Source organism: Equus caballus, chromosome 18 (assembly GCF_041296265.1).
Source record: "Equus caballus isolate H_3958 breed thoroughbred chromosome 18, TB-T2T, whole genome shotgun sequence".
Taxonomy (NCBI): Eukaryota; Metazoa; Chordata; class Mammalia; order Perissodactyla; family Equidae; genus Equus; species Equus caballus.
Genome location: NC_091701.1, coordinates 79,915,446 through 79,928,101, shown reverse-complemented (window position 1 = coordinate 79,928,101; position 12,656 = coordinate 79,915,446). Strand labels below are relative to the sequence as shown.

At 39.9% G+C, this 12,656-nt stretch overlaps 1 protein-coding gene across 13 annotated transcripts in view; it reads right to left on the bottom strand.

Moving 5' to 3' along the window:
• Positions 1-12,656, bottom strand: part of PARD3B (par-3 family cell polarity regulator beta) — a 921,213-nt gene that overhangs the window by 851,251 nt on the left and 57,306 nt on the right. The window contains exon 1 of one of the 13 annotated variants that reach the window (XM_023622593.2): positions 10,022-10,172. The exons of the other annotated variants lie outside the window; for them this stretch is intronic. The gene's annotated coding sequence lies outside the window, so the exon portion shown is untranslated. Of the gene's footprint in view, positions 1-10,021; positions 10,173-12,656 lie in introns of those variants that run through there. 13 annotated transcript variants of the gene reach the window in all.

Here is a 12,656-nt window from a genome sequence, read left to right as displayed (position 1 = left end):
GAAAACAGTTATTTTACATAAAAGTAAGTTATTTGTGTTAACATGTAATGGGTTTACTACTGTTATTTTTAAGTGAACGAAGTAACTATTTTTACAATTTTTCAGTTTTGGTTTCTAATACCTAAATATTGGAAGATACAACCCACATAAACAAAAGCTCTATAACTATACTCACCAGTATGGTGGCAACTAGTTATACGTGGTTACTGAATTCTTGAAATATGACCAGTCTGAATTAAGACATGCTGTAAGTGCAAAATATACACTGGATTTCAAAAGCTTCACATTAAAAAGAATGTAAAGTCTCTCAACTTTTTATATTGATTACATGAAATAATATTTGTATTTATTGGGTTAAATAAAATATATTAATTTCAACTGTTTATTCTTAATATGGCGACTAGAAAATTGTACATCACACATGTAGCTTGTATTTTTGATTTGCATCATATTTCTACTGAATAGCACTGGTCTACAAGGTCCTCAATAATTATTAAGTGTGTAAAGGGATTATGAGACCAAAGTTTTGAGAACTGCTGCTCTATAACAGGGAAATGGGCTGGTTCAAGGAAAAAACAAACAAACCTATAGACTCTGACATTTAGGGGACCCAATGGGACACAGAATGACCCTACAGGGAAAACCACCACCAGTCAATAAGGCCAGAGATTCACTCAAATATAAACAGGTAGAAAGGCTCACCAGACATTTGTGGAAATCCTCTATCATGAAGGTCAGAGAACAACACAAATAAAAATGAAAAATAAATAGCCTGGTGAAAAGACAGTGTAAGCAGCAGTGGAACACTACACAATCCTTTAATAAATATCCTGAGAGATGAGAAAATATCACATCCATGAAAAAATACTTATGCTTAAAAATGATCATTCATAAAGCGATTTAGAAATTAAAATTTTGAATGTACATAAAAAATCAACAGAAATATAAACCTTAGAAAACCTACAGAGAGTAGAACAAAAAGACAAAAAGAGGGGCTGTCCCGGTGGTGTTGCAGTTAAGTTTGCATGCTCTGCTTTGGTGGCCTGGGGTTTGCAGGTTTGGATCCAAGGCGCAGATCTACACACCACTCATCAAATGGTGCTGTAGCAGCATCCCACATACAAAAGAGAAGAAGAGTGGCACAGATGTTAGCTCAGCAACCATCTTCCTCGAGCAAAAGAAAAAAAGAGGAAGACTGGCAACAGAAGTTAGCTCAGGCCAATCTTCCTCACCAAAAAGAAAAGACAAAGAGAGGAAATAGGTGAAAAAAGATAAGAAATTTAGAGGAGCACTCCAGAAAGTCCAAAATGCAGAATAAGAGAAGAGCCAGGAAGAACAATGGAAAAATTATGTGTGTTGGGGACAAGGGGGTTTAAAGAAATAACGTTTCCCAAAACTAAAAGATAAGTCACATTAAAAGCTCTAGCAAATGCCCAAAGTGCTCAGCATAATAAGTGATTTTAAAAACCACACATATTGTGAAAGTTCAGAGAATTGGAGAGGGAAAAAAAAGGTAAGGTTTGGAGATGCAAAGCAGGTAAGAGGTGGCTTTCTCAACAATAACACTGAAAACTGAAAATAACAAAACACTCTTCAACATTCTGAAGGAGAATGACTTCAATCTAGAATTTCTGACCTCATATTTAAGTGTGAGTGAAGAATAAAGACATTTTCAGACATAAACGTCAAAAAAAAACCCACTTCCCCAGAATCCTTTTCTAGAAATTGACTAGATGTGTTTGAAATATATTTAAGAGTTCACTAAACAAAATGAAATCATTATTAAAACTAGAAAAATGAACTATTTGTACAAACAAAATCTTTTATAGTACACTATGTGGCTCAGCTTTGAAATATATTTTACAGTCATACTAATGTAAAAACTGAATATTGACCTGTAAAAAAGTTGAATAAAGTAAAAACTGAATATTGAATATTTTACTAACATAAAAACTGAATACTGACCCTAACTAATGAAGCAAGGAGAATGGAGAGGCAGACTAGGGGAAGGAATGAAAAAGAACTAAATCATTATCTCTAATAGATCAACTGAAATCATCTTAAGTTTTAAAAGCAAGAAATATTTACTCAAGCATATTGCTAAGAAATGAGAAGAAACACTTAAGGAAGTCGACAGTGGTTGCTACTAAGGAGTAGAAGGGAGAGGGCATGAAATTGCTGATATTTGCTAAAAACCTTGTAATACATACAACGCCTTACTTCGATTTGTTTAAAATAAAATTTAAAATAGAAACAACAGAAAGGGAATATACATTTAACTTTATAAACACTTACCAAAAAAATATGCATTTGCAAAGAAATTTGGAGTTTATGAATTTTTGCTGACAAAGCAAACCAGTCTATGAAAAGCTAAGATCAGATAAATGTATTTGTGAGTTGCGTGAATAAATTTTCTGTCCAATTTGGTTTTAGACTAGACATAAATTGAAAGAAAAGACAGCTATCCGTGTAATGTTTCACCAGGGTCATAAGCTGGTGACCCACTGGCTGACCCCACCTGTAGACCCGGGGCTGTTTGGGCCATGCAGTTTGTTGTTGTTACTGTTCTTATTTACGAACAGAGGAGCCTGCAGAAGAACCCTATCTTCTCTTGAAATGCAAAAATCTGCTCACAGACAACCTTTGTGCCAGCTAAGCAGCCACTCACCAAAGTGAGCAGGGGCAGCCCAGGGTGTCCCCACATGCAGTATCACACATTCCACTACCAAATAGTGTCTATTTCTCCCTTACAAATAAGAAAACAGAAAATGGGCCAAGAAGATCCCACCTTTCAAGAATAATCAGAAATAGCACACATATTTGCAGAAATGAAGAAAATTCTCATTGTCTAAAACGCAACAGCAGCTGTTTATTTCTCCAGTTGCTTGTCCAGCCTGGCAGTGATGTGAGTCTGAGGCCCTGGTTGAAAAGTTGATCAGCATGAAAGAAACAAACTCATTTAACTCCATTTGCTATGTGCTACAAGCTTCCATTTATGTGTTTATTTTTTCCTAGGTATTACAAAGCTTTATATATGTGATACATGCACATGAAATTAAAATAAGCAGATCAGCATATTTTAAAATAATTGCAGGCTTTTTCCAATTTAATCTTTAAACTTTCTACATTAAGAACATTTAAAAATGAGACTGCTTCAATGTTTCCTCATTTTACTTTTGATTTATATGATACATATTATAATCCTATTTATGAAAAAGAATCTGCAAGTTCTCAACCTTCGAACGGGGGTGCAGGAAGAAGGGAAGAGGCAGTGTAACTTTAAAACAAAGACTATATTAGTTTTATCCACATGCCACAACACAATCTCCAAATGACCTCTGCCTTCCCAAGTCACATTTTAACTAAAGCGACACAGAATGGAATGCCACATTAGAACTGAAAGCAAGATAAAAGGTAGAAGCTGTAATCTACTGCTCTGCACAGCGTTACGTTATTCGTGACAAGGGTTTCCCAGTTTCCCAGGCAGGGTTCAGAATGTCAGCTTTAACTATGTAGTAAATTTTAACAGGATGTTTCTAAATGGCTACCCTCAGAGGGCTACCCAGATGCCTTTATCTGTAGCATGTTCAGAATGACACCAGCTACTTCTCACCTGACCCCAGGAGTAGAGTCTCCCCCGACAGGCTCCCTTTAATCTCTGAGGCCTTTGGGCTCCTGCTGAGCTAATGACTCCCCCAGTAGGATGGAAGCCAGGATAAGAATTTTGTTTCATATTTACAAAACATCAGTGTATGGACAAGAAAGCCCTGCCTGGACGAAGACCCCCCCAACTCTGCTTACAGAATTACTCTGCCAGCAAGGTGCTACTCTGCGGCTGGAGCGATGGCAGCCAGGTTTGGGAAAGCAGAAAATGCAATGTTGGAACCACCACTTTCAGTGTAAATTGTAAAATATCATTGAGGTCTTCAAAAATCTCAGAGCAACTTTCCAAGCATATATGAATTAAATTTCATAGCAAATCACATTTGAATTTGATACAAACACTGCCATGAAAATAATAGATATTTATAAGTGTTGGGCAGCAGTAACACAGATTGGACCAACTGGCCGTGCATTGTTCTCAGAATGCTCAGAAGTGGGAGAGGACGTTTCTCCTATCCAGAGAGACAAGAGTCTGTTGTGAAGTAGACTAATAGATCACAGAGATTCTATAAAGGACAAGGGGACAAGAAGCCAGAACCATGCTGATAAACTACATAAATGATTGTTAATATTTGCCACCTTATAAAAAAGATGTGATAATCCTTTAGTAACATAGAACTTTAATTCTTCCTAGATATCATTTTGCAATGACAAAACACTTAGCAAAATATTTGGCAGTTATTCAATAAGTTGATGCCTGCTTTACCTCGATACTCCCAAAGACTTAATTTTAAAAATCAAAACTTTCTAAAGAGATCCAAAAGCCCACTGGGGAAAAAAGACCTTAAAAACGTCATTCAAATTTAATGATCAATGATACTTGATGATACTTTAATATCAAAGTAATGATACTTTAGAATCAAAAGTATGAGTGAAGTTAAAACTTGTAACCAGGATATCTTAAAGGAAGGGTAACTCTAGAGCAACACAGCAAGGTATTACCTGAACAACCGTAATTCCATCACAATTAGATTTATTTATAATACAGGGAGATAGTCATTCACTGAAGTAGACAGCCTCATACCTTTATTTTAAATCAGTTTCAAACTTCTCTCTCACCCACAACACAACATAACTATTCTTCCTAGTAATCTGACAAATGTAAATTAAAGACGGACATTCTTTCACTTTCCCCAATATCATCACCATCATGTATAGATACATGTGTTATATGTGTATGTGGGGAGGAGAGCATGATAAATATTGAGCAGATGATGTCAAAGTCAGGGTACCACAATCTACTAGCTGTGTATTTCCCAGGTAATTGACATCCGGATGCAATGATCTATGAATATCACCAGCACTCCCAAAATCTACTGAGCCAATCAATTGATTTATTTGTGCTAATGAGGAGTTTATGCTTTCAGGACACATTGCACCCTAATCCCATCTCCTTCCAGGCATAACCCTGAGAACATAAGACCTAGCCAATTCAGAACAATTCCATTTGGCTTGAGATTCTGGGAGCAAGGGAGCAAGGGAGCATTCTGTACGGCTTTACTCCCAGTGCCCTCCCTCTGGAGATCAGAGCCGCCCACACACACTAGGGTAGGAGAATGGGAAAGGGCAGATATTTCTTTCCTGGGAAAAAAGCCAGAGTGAAAGTTTGGGAGGATATAAACATGTAGCAGCTAGAGGAAAGCCATGGAAACCTCCTCGCCAAGCAAATGTGCTTTGCTGTAAACTTTCCTGGCCCCTTACAATATTTAGTGTTGTGCTAAAGCAAATATTTTTAAAATCCACAAGCATGTGATGTTTAAAATGCCTAAAATTAAAAACAAACAAATGCCCCCTTATTGCCTGTTGAAAACCAGCACGTCCACTCTTTGTCACCACAGATATTTATGAAGTAGCTGACTGCTGGGGATACCATCTATTTTGTAAACTTCCCCTTGCCTGTCTGCCAGGATCTGAACCCACGGTCCCATTAAACCCCTGAAGGTGAGAACAATATGTCACACACAAGTACATCTTCCTGGACAGAGGGTTACTTAGCATCCTAATTGTCAATGGGGTCCAAGTCTTTAAAAAATATCATGGCTTTACGAGGATTAAAATTTACATTAATAAGTCATAATTCACATTAACCGAGTCTTCCAGTCATCTGGTTCAGCCACCCTAAAACTCCTCCAGAAGAGAACTCTATGCAAACTATCCAGAGTTAATCCCCTCTCTGGAAATCCTTTAATACAGGTCTCCTACAGGAATGTGATTCTACACCCTTCAGTTTTCTGGGGATTTGAGGAGCTGAATCCCGTCACAGGTGCAGCCACTCCACACCCTTCATTCCCTTGGTGCCTGAATCTTTGCTTCCACTGTACTACCTTATTTTATAATTTTCAGCCCTTTCTTAACCTCACTATATATTTTCCACATCATTCGCAAAATGACAAGCAGATACACAGGCACTGCTTTCTGGTTGCAACAAGGCCCAGTTAAACATACGACACTGCCAACGTAACATGCTTGACGGAAGCCTCCTCCGCTAATATGGTCTTGACCTACCTCCTTTACTCGCCGTTCTTATCTCCCACAAGCCGTTCCCTGGGCTGTCCTGAAGTCTGGGCTTCCCTCGAGTCTGTATTTCTTGGAAGTCCTTAAAGCAAAATTCTAGGGTGAGCTTTCATAAGGATTACACCATGAGAAACAGAAAGACTTCCCAATTTTTGTATTGAAATAAATTTAATCTTTCAGATCTACGGTAGTCTGCTGCTATAATTTCCCTTTGGTTACTATCTTAAACACTGAGCTACTGAACATTATCATACATTTATGGACTATCTTTCCAGTTTGCTAAGATCATTATCACTTCAAATTAGGAAACATGCTCCATTTGGTAAACCCCAGAAACCTAGTGACTATGTCCAGGACTCTACCCTGCAGTCAGCTAATGGTAGTTCGAAGAGACTAGGGGTTTTGTATCCCACCTCTTGCTAACTAGTTTTTACCTGAAGCAAGAATCGCAGTGGAGGATAGGGGAAAGAAATGTCATTCTTTAAAGGGAAATATATGAAAAAGATGGTTATTTCTGAGAAAAACCTTACACACAATATAACTGCTACTGCATGATTTTGCTTTGTTTTCCTTAAACAGAACAGCATCCAGATGAGATCTAAAGGAGGAGTCTCGACAGACTCACCTGAAATGAGAGCTGTGCCCTAATGAGGTGCACGCAGGTGAAGCTCGCATGGCAGTTTGGCCCATCAACCCAGCACATCTTATGAGCATACGTCATGAGACCCAGGAGTCATCTGTGGCGGCCACTGGACCTTTTTCATACATTGTCAATTCTCCTGCTCTTAGAACACAGTAGAATCCCACCGCGACTCCTACTTGAACTTAAGTTTGACCACGCAACTGGCCAAGCAAACGCGAGCATAAGTAACATGGGCCTCTCTGTGCAGAAGCTGTAAGAGCTGGTGCACGGATTTACACTTTTCTCTTTTCCCTGATTTCCTATAATCGTGGAAACATGTAAGAAGGAGCCTCCATCAGCGGAGGCCCCAAATGATAGAAGGATCATATCTCCTTGGGACCCACCAGCAGCTCATAGCATGACCAAGAAATAAACTGGATACTTTAGGCCACTGATGTTCTCAAGGCATCACTGCAGCACGACCCAGCCTCTCCTGACACCACAACTAATTTTAAACACCAATGTGTAAGGCACAGCGCTGCGCAGACCCGTGGGAAACAGGAGGACAGGAGTCAGGGAGCAGACGGCACTGCCCTCAAGATGTACATGTTAGAATCAGATGGACCAGACATATCCATGTTTGGGTCATGAAACGAGGTATAAAGTTCCAGTTCTTATCTTTTGAAAGCTCTCTAAGGCCTTGTGATCAGATCACTTTCTAAAGGAGACGGAGAGAGAAGTCAGCTTTCCACGGAGACAGAAACCACGAAGACGGCAGAGGACACGGCTGAGTGAGGCTGCAGCATGGATTACAAGAACAGTCACAGGAATAAGGCCAGAATAGAAGGTGCAGAATAGAATGTGACAGGCCTTAAATGCCTTGCCATGAAATGTTAACAGCAACAATAACAAAAAAAACCATTATGTTCCAATGCATTTTAGGGCATTGCCTATATTACTCATTTATTTCTCACAACCACCCACTGAGGTAGACACTTTTTTCAGTAAGGAGAGAGCATTGCCCAAGGTCACCCAAGCAGGAAGTAGCGGAACTGGAACTTGAACCCCGACAATCCCACTCAGGGTCTGTGATACGAACTACACACACTCCCAGCACGGACTTCAGACTGTCGTCTACACACGCAATGAGACCCATTCACACTTTAGGAAAGGGAGCTCCACAGTCAGTCTCAGCTTCAAAAAGATTAGTTGAGCCATGTACACAATGAGTTGCAGAAAGAAGACTGGTGCGCAGGTGGAGATATCTTCTACAAATCACTGTGACTGACCAGGTGAAAGATAATAAGCCCCTGTATGAAGATAGTAACTAGTAACTATGAGTCAATAATTCAGAAACCCGCGATAGGGTCAGAGCAACATGCCTCCTGCCCATCAGCGTGTGGGGAGTTTAAAGCTGGTTGCAAGCTCCTTGCTCCTCCTCTCATTGAGAGGGAGAGTTTAATTTCCCTCTCCTTAAATCCAGGCTTTCTTACAGACTTGCTTGACCCACAGATCGTGGTAGAAATGATGCTCTGGGACTCCTAACACCAGGTCATAAGAAACGTTGCAGCTCCTGCCTGGCTCTCTTGAAGAACTCTCCCTGGCAAAACACCAGGGCCCTGAGTCACCTTGTGAGAAGTACGAACCCTTGGCTAAGAGGCTTTGTCAGAAAGCCCCAGAGCACATGGAGATGACCCAGCTGAGCCCACCTTCCAGCCACCCATCCCTAGGTGCCAGGCATGCAAAGTAAGGTATCTTCGACCCTCCAGACAAGCCACCAGCTGAATCTCACCATGTCACCCCAGTTGACACTTTTTGGAACAGAAGCATCCCACAGCTAAACTGGGCCAACTTCCTGAGCCATAAGCCTGTGAAATATAATAAACATGTTAAGACAATACGCTTGGAATGGTCTGCTATGTTGGAATAGATGACGGGAGCACGGCATTTACTAAAGGAATCCTGAAGTTCATCCAACTATATCAAAACCCCTCAGCATGCTCAGCCCCTCCCCGACTCTGAATGAGTTGGACTTCGTGCATGTGGCTGCAAGGACTGGCATTTTCAGTAAGCTCCAACACCCCACATGCTTTTCACATTAAAGTTTGAGAAAATTAGGATCAAAACCGTCTACACAATAACAATGGAACCAAAGGGCTGGGTGCCCACACGATGAGTGATCTATGAAGACTGATGCTGGCACACATCTCCAGCTCGCTCCACAGTCATTCTCCACTGGCTGGGCTGCCCTGAGACTCACCGGGGCAGCTTCTGAGCCCCGTCCCGATCCAACACGGGGAGGAGAGTCCAGGTGAGTCCAGCAGGCAGCCTGGATTGAGAGCTACTGGTGCAGTCAACCATTAATATTTTATTGCTTTAACGGCAAAAAAGGCATAAAAAAAGCCTTCATAGAAAAAGAATCACTCAGAAGAGAAAGACAGGTCTGGCTTGATTCTCCAAACTACAGGGATAATCTCCAGGCACCATTCGAGTAAAAGAGACCAGAAAAAATACAATTTCTCCCCTCCCCCCAAATCTAAAATTACTTGCATACATATATCATTTGGGTCAAATATTATTTTAAATATGTAAAGCCCATTTTTTAGGTCTTTGAGCATGTTTTAGGAGGCAGGTTAAGACATAGGACTTTGGGAGTAGATTTGTATTTCTGCTTTAAAAGTATCTATTGGAAAGACTGGCTGCTAAACAGCTTGTAAAGGGAAAATTTTATTTTTAAAAACCTTAGCTTATGCACTAGGCCAGTCACCACATGGACTGCATTCTCTCACTGAGCTAATTTTAAAACATTTCTTCTAATAGGAAGAATTCCAGAATGGAACCTAAAGAGTGTTAATACTTAGAGCTGATACAACATAGCCTCCACCCCTTTTGTAACAAAGCATTGCCCCCAGCCAGTTCTCAGCCCTCAGCGGAGGGAGGATGAGCCCTCAGCAGTCAAAGGCACGGCAGAGGAGGCCATTTCCGACAAAGCAAAGGTTCTCTCTGACCACTTAATGTTCGGGGACTGGAAAATGAGGTCATTGATGATCAGCCTAATCATCTCAGCAGCTGTCTTCTCAGCCTCAGCACCAAACGCTCTTCAAGTATCAGTGGAAATGACCAAGTAGTCTTCAGTAAATATTTATTTCTCACCCAGCAAATAGGACCTACTATGTGCCGGGCAGTCGAGGATCAGGTGAAAGGAAACCACCAAGGATTTACCAATGAGAAGGCTGAGTGGCCAGATGAACTCGCTTCAGGGTGTGCCCAGGTGAGACTACCCTAGAGAGGCATGAGGTGGTCGCCTGAAGTGGAAGCCGAGCCAGAGCATGAACACAGATCCTCACACCAACGTGAAGGCTGCTGGTGCTCTGAAGTGCTTTTCCACTGCCCCTGTTGGGTTTGTGCTGCGTGCTTCACATTCTTTCTGGACCAAGTCCCCTTTGGAATTTGCGGCAGGAGTAAATCAAGTGTAGTCTGAAAAGCAGAGTTTTTATCAGGCAGTAGTTAACAGGCACTAAGGTCCTACATTTCGGTAACAGATGATTATTAGGTCAATGAAAAACGTCCTGGGGTCTGATCTAAAAAAAATAATATCAAAGTTGGGAGAGTAAATTTTCAATGTTTTCATTATCTGTTCCTGATGGTCCTCAGGGATCCAAACAGTTCACACAGACTTGGTGGATTGCTTTACTTCTCAGCACTTAATTTGCCCCAGTAGAGAAATTAACAAATAAAAACCACTGAAACACTTTTTATGAGGATTCCTGAAGTAATACTGGTGAATTAGTCAAGACCTACAAATTATTTCAACCATAGCTAAAATACTGTCTTCCAGTACAAAATGTGCTATCAAGAAGTCAGATCAAAAAAAAAAAGAAAATTCTCAAAGAGGTTGACAGACAGCAAATTTAATAAAATAGGAGTTATAAAGGCATAAAGAACATCAACCTAGATGCCTCAGGTTATGTGATAAGGATCAGTATGTTCAACTTTTCTGACTTAAAAGACTATTCCATTCTACACTTCCTTGTTCCTGTGCTGAAGCAAGAAGTCTCTTTTATTGACCACTTTAAAAGATAAATAAGTGAGCACACGGCTATATAATTTAGCGAAGCAAATTTGCTCTCCTTAGCGTTTCAGAGGATGCTGTTAACCTAGTACCAGTAATACCTGTCCTGTGAGCTGTTTTTGTAAAAGTAGAGAGGGACTTATAATTATCCTGGTTCTATAGGTTGATTCAAAATATTTACGGAGCATCTCCTGAGAGAAAACAACTGTGTTGGTCAATAAGGCACACAAAGTGGTATAAAGATAGCTTCCTGTCCATCCCCATTGTAGCTGGGGAATCAGAACAGATTTTCTAAAACCCAAATGACCAAATAGTTGTTGAGAGACTGAGTACCAACTTCTGACTGTTCCGTGATCTTCTAACCAGACTAAGTTGTTTTAGGGTTTCTGGATGTTTTTTTTAATCTTGTATCTCACCCATCCACACCAAAAATCAATACAGAGCTGCTCAGAGAAGAGTCCCAAATGGATTATTTGACCTGGCCTCCCTTTTAAATAGGGACCCTCGCTAATGAGATGTTTGGTGAGAGTTGGCCATAGAGTCTGTGACAATGAAAAACATAAAAAAGCCAAAATACGACTCAACACACAACATTCTGACCAAAACCAACATTTTACTAAGCACAAGAATAGTGTGTACAGAACTAATATAACATTCCATCTTCTCCTAAACTCGTTACCAAATTTTCACTGTCTATTTCTTTGTTCTATTATTTAAGAAAATTCTTGGGCAGCATTTGTAGTGAGAGAGTAGACTTAAAAGACTGAAAATTAAGACAGTCAAATAAACGAGTACACTCAACTTGGAGGAGACACTCCTAAGAATGAGAAGAGAAGTTTCACCAAGAAAGCAAACAATGAAGCATCTGGCATTTGCACTACTTAGCAGATTCATACAGTTTCACAAGCAACGTCTCATTCATTCTGTCCACATGACAAAGTGTGCGTCCTCCTTGCACAAAACAGAATACTGAGGCTGAATGAGCCGATGGAAAATGCAGAGCTGAGGTAAAAACCCAGATTCTGTCTCTTTCTCCAAGACAGTGGTACCTACTCTAGACCAGAAATACCTCCCCTCAAGGAGGGGATCCAAACCAATGATCTCTAGCGTAAGCCTCTTCCAGATCTAAAATTACCATGATTTTAAAAGAGAGTATAGCAACTGACTGCACACCACCAGTAGGGACAGAAAAACAAACAGCTTCTATCAACTTTATTGTAATTAGCTAAACAAAGGAGAAATTTCCATAAATTTCTAGAATTCCTCAAGAAGATGATAATGTCATCTGCCTGAATAATTTAGAAGATGAAGTCTTGCCTTTGAATCACTCAGGATTACTTCTACAACTTGTCTCTAATCCTACGGTGACCACTGGAACTGAAAACTTTTCATCTAAATTTCAACAATAGCATTCGTAGGATAATAGTGACAATCATGTTCAACAAGTTTCTTAGACCTAAATTAAGCCGTTCATGAACTGCTTAAGCTTTATATTATGATTTTTTCTTGTAACAGGAGATCTATATATTAAAGCACTGGTTCCTGATTCATGAAAAAATTCTTTTGGGGGAGGCTATTTATTAAAGAAATAATCATTTAAATATAAGAATTCAAAATTCATATCACATAACATAATCATTCTTCAATTAATCAAATTTGATGAGGAATTCTAATAAGGTTTCACAATTAAGCCTTTTATATATTAAAAAACAATATAGCAATCACCATCTAATGTGTAAGACCTAGGCAATGCACAGATGATGTTCTAAATTTGAACTTGAAAGG